The 4,659-nt window shown below is 39.9% G+C and overlaps 1 long non-coding RNA gene across 1 annotated transcript; it reads right to left on the reverse strand.

Annotated features, from left to right (window-relative positions):
- Positions 1-256: 256 nt before the first annotated feature.
- LOC136678079 (uncharacterized) lies at positions 257-1,455 on the reverse strand. Its single transcript, XR_010796465.1, has 3 exons — positions 1,329-1,455; positions 461-595; positions 257-373 (listed from the first exon to the last, which is right to left on the reverse strand). It is a non-coding gene; the product is annotated as an uncharacterized lncRNA (long non-coding RNA).
- Positions 1,456-4,659: the final 3,204 nt, after the last annotated feature.

The raw sequence follows: 4,659 nt of genomic DNA on the forward strand, positions 1-4,659 counted from the left end.
TTTCTTAAAAATAACTCATACTGCACTATGATGACTGGCACTATTTGTACAGCAGAAACAGATGCTTGCAGATGTCTTCAAATGAACTTCCAATATATTATAGCTATGTCTGGAAGAGAATAATAATTTTACCTGATGTTGCCTGGTTCCCCTCTTTGAAAAGAAGTAGCAAGAGAATCCAAAAACCCATGACTCTCATTCTTTTAACTGGCAAACAGTTAAATAAGTGCCTGCATGAGTGTCACCAAAAATGCAGGCATCTTCAGAAACACACGGCTTATATTCCTCTGCATTATTTCCTTGTAGCTCATTTTCCAACATTCCACCAGGTGACTGTGGTTTAGCAGACGTCTAATGACACCAGGAGCAAAACCTTTAAAAACCACAGTAATGGAAAACATGTAGAAGGAATTTCCCTGGAGATAATTCATTCATTCATTCATTGTCTGAAACCACTTACCCAGTTCTGGGTCGCGGTGGATCCGGAGCCTACCCGGAATCAGGCGGGCACACACACTGAAGGGGGGGTGCCAGTCCTACTGTAATTTCCTCTTACTGGTCTTCCACAATTGTCCAGAAAGCTACTGCAACAGATCTAGAACACAGAAGTACAATTTGTCTTCAGCCTTTTGAAGTTCACTCATGTTACTCCACTACCCTGTTCCTTTAATCGACTTCCAGGTTCCAAAAACTCGGATGTCCACCTACGAATTCAAGGAAGGATCATGTTGTAGCAATGGTCCAAACCTGATCTGTGACTTGAAGCAGGACTTGACTCGAACCAACATCCTTCAAGATACAGGGGAGAATTTTGAGAGAATATTTAAACCATCATTAATTCTGAACTTATTTCAATGACCTGAACAGTGTGGCAGTGTGTTGAATTGTGGGTTTTCATCAGCACTTATTGGTGTTTGTATGGTGTTTATTTGGCATTGTGTACCTAACAACTAACCGATGAGAGATGAGACTGGGCTTTAAACAGTACTACTCACTGTTCACCCACCTCAGTTTACACACTTAGAACATGGTATTATAGACTACTGTACACTCACTATAACCCTATAATCCTTCAATCATACTGGTCTAAGTCTATGGTCTGTGTGCCATCTGTTATTTTTTTTAGTTTAGATTATAATGTCCCTAGAAAAACAGAGGTCCCATGTCACAATTTTGTACTGTCCATTATCTGTGTTTCCATCTCTAATCCTGCAACAGACAAACACTATGATCATTTTCCCCATTTCGATATAACAAACAGTGACCCATAAGCGACTCAAGCAACCTTCAGTTTACTTTCTCTGTGAGCCGTCAAGAGTTCAATGTACCTTTCATTTTATGTTTTTAAACAAACAGAGACTCAACAGCTTGAGGAGAGGAAACGTTATGGGGAGTGCAGGAACACTCAGTCCACTACTTTTACCAGCTGTTTCTCATTAAGATCCAGCATTGTGCTCCGTGTCTTTTGGGCTCATAATGGTCTCTGCTCAGCTGTGGGCCTGAGCCTGATTAACTCTGGGGATGGCGCGGCATCTCCCTCTAGTGGCCAGACGGTTTAGCGCCAGAGCCAACTGTTACAAAAAAAAAAAAAAAAAAAAAAAAGATGGATTCCCCTTATTTGTCTTGGTTCCTCTCAAGGTTTCTTCATAATGGTTTGATGGAGTTTTTCCTGCCACTCTCGCTTCTTGGAATTCTGTAAATCTGCTTTGTGAAAACACCTGTTATTAAAAAGAGCTCTCTATATAGAATTGTAACAGACTTTTATAAGTCTCCTGAATGTGAGGGATGTAGTGAATGTCATGGAGGGGTCGCTGTAGGAAGACATGAGAGAAGATAAAGGGAAGGGAGTTCTTGACTGCTTACCCTGGTGTCCAGGTGTTACTTCCCTCCTCCAATAATACATTTGTTTAGTAGAACCTTCGTGAAGCTTAGTGATATCGGTGGCAGTGGTGGGATTAAATTTTCTTTGTAAACCAAAGTGCACCGTATTGGAAATTAGCTCTTATGGGAGAGCTGTGTAACCTGTGGCTAGAAGACGACAACACGTGCAAGTTTGGCTCGCTGGGAACCAGAGACGGTGCTCCCCGCAGTGGAGTGAGGGTTGATCTTCTCAGAGTTTTCTCAGCTGGGCACGACAGCATGAAGTCCCAGTCAAGGCACTCACTGGTAGCAGCGATGGGTATAACAGTGAGCTAGTGAGAATTCTACCTACTCGCTTATACAAAGCTGCGTTTTTGTTGTGGGACAGTTTGGTGTGAACCTAGAAGCTCTGAGAGTCTGTTCCCCAGATAGCATGCCTTCACATAGAAGCAATATTAGACTAAATATCCAACAACATGAGCCAAGACAGTGGGCGGCATGGTGGCGCAGCAGGTAGTGTCACAGTCACACAGCTCCAGGGGCCTGGAGGTTGTGGGTTCAACTCTCACTGGGTGACTGTCTGTGAGGAGTGTGGTGTGTTCTCTCTGTGTCTGTGTGGGTTTCGTCCGGGTGCTCCGGTTTCTTCCCACAGTCCAAAAACACACGTTGGTAGGTGGATTGGTGACTCAAAAGTGTCCGTAGGTGTGAATGTGTGTGTGTCTGTGTTGCCCTGTGAAGGCCTTTGACCAAACCTACATTAGGTCACATCTGTAAATGCACAAATGCTGGATACACTGGGCACCATGCCAGTGGTGAATACGTTTCATGTCCTCCTTGGCTTAGATTTCCTAATGAGTTATCACACTCGGCTAGATTTTGAATTGGGGGTGCTACAGCTGAGGAACACCTGCGTGCCCCTCGTGGAGAGTGCAGAATTGAACCCTGAGTGCTGTAATACTTGTCTGGCTAATACATGAGACGCTGGTGTTAGTTAATGTGTGTCCACCCAGTGCTACTGCTCTGACCTCTTTGAATCTTGATAGGTATGCTAAATGTGTCAGAGTCCGCTAGTGTAGCGACTGCACATGTACTGACAAGTGTAAAGTATGTCGTCACAGTGGTCTGGGTCTTATACCCTATTATGATTGACATCATACGCAAAGCGTGTGTAACAGCCTTTTATACAGACTAGTTTCCTGAATGTGGGGGATGTAGTGAATGTCCTGGAATACATTGGTTTAGTAGAACCCTCATGAACCTCGGTTACAGAATTACACTAAATGACATTATTTCAGACTTCGCTGTTCACTGCAAGGACCTGATTTCAGCAATTTCTTAATTCAAGGGTAGTTTGGACCGGAACTTATTGCCTCTTGTGAGGATATATTCTATATATATAAGGCACTTCTGTAAGTTGCTCTGGATGAGAGGTTAAATGCACATATGTTGGTAGGTGGAATTACTTTGTGAAAGTCTTCACAGCCTAACCCTAAAGGTTAGGCTGGAGGTGCCTCCGGCCTGCAGAGATACTCTTATACATGATTTATATTTTTCTGCCTGATATACACCAAAAACATTTGAAGAAATATTTCTAGTATCAATTTTAGCCATCAGAAGCATAATTTTGTTTTCCTTCCACAATTTTATTTCCTATTTCTGACCCTACTTTTTAACCCTATTTTTTTTCAGATGGTTTTGGTGTGTATAACAAGCAGGACAAAATAACTAATGTGAAACTTAGTTTCAGGAACATACATTGAACTTTTTTATTCAATTGACTTTCAGGGCTTTGGTACTGTTCAGATTGTGCAGTTAAAAGTAGCCAATTTCATTAATTATATGGGGTGTCTACACATGTTTTAAACATATGACATAGCTTTCATATGTTATGTAAACTGGACCCACCAATACATTTTATTTTGCATTCGATTAACTCTTTATTAACATTTTTTGTGATAAAAGATACAATACATAAGATTATACAGTGCACCTGCCATATTTTAAACATAAAGCACCCTAAAATAATTAATTTCCCATGCTAATATGAATCCAGAAAAAAGCAGAACAGGAGGAGTGAGGTTTGAGTTTCAGGAATGCTTCAGCACCTGGATCAGTTTTACTGGATGTTTACTATGTTCAGTGTACAGCTGGAACACAACGAAGACAGATACTCGTTTTTCAAATACTGCGCATACTGAAATTACACACACACACACACACACACACACACACAAACACAAGAGAAAATATATTTGTAAATATTAATTGAAAATGTTTTATTTTTTTAATAGCTTTGTGGGTTTGATGCATGACTGTGTCCATCTAATCTTCAGTGATTTTATTACATAGACTAATATTTTATAATATTATAAAATATTATAATAATAATATTTTATTACATAGAACTAATTATTGCAAGTTACAATGCACCTTCTACATATTTTTTAAAAAATGTCTTCAACTAGGGTCTTCAAACTAAAATACAAACCGGAGTCCAAAAAAGTTGGGACACTAAACAAATTGTGAATAAAAACTGAATGCAATGATGTGGAGATGGAAAATGTCAATATGTTATTCGTAATAGAACATAGATGACAGATCAAAAGTTTAATCTGAGTAAATGTAACATTTTAAAGGAAAAATATGTTGATTCAAAATTTCACAGTGTCAACAAATCCCAAAAAAGTTGGGACAAGTAGCAATAAGTGGCTGGAAAAAGGAAATTGAGCATATAATGAACAGCTGGAAGACCAATTAACACTAATTTGGTCAATTGACAACATGATTGGGTATAAAAAG

Source organism: Hoplias malabaricus, chromosome Y (genome assembly GCF_029633855.1).
Source record: "Hoplias malabaricus isolate fHopMal1 chromosome Y, fHopMal1.hap1, whole genome shotgun sequence".
Classification (NCBI taxonomy): Eukaryota; Metazoa; Chordata; class Actinopteri; order Characiformes; family Erythrinidae; genus Hoplias; species Hoplias malabaricus.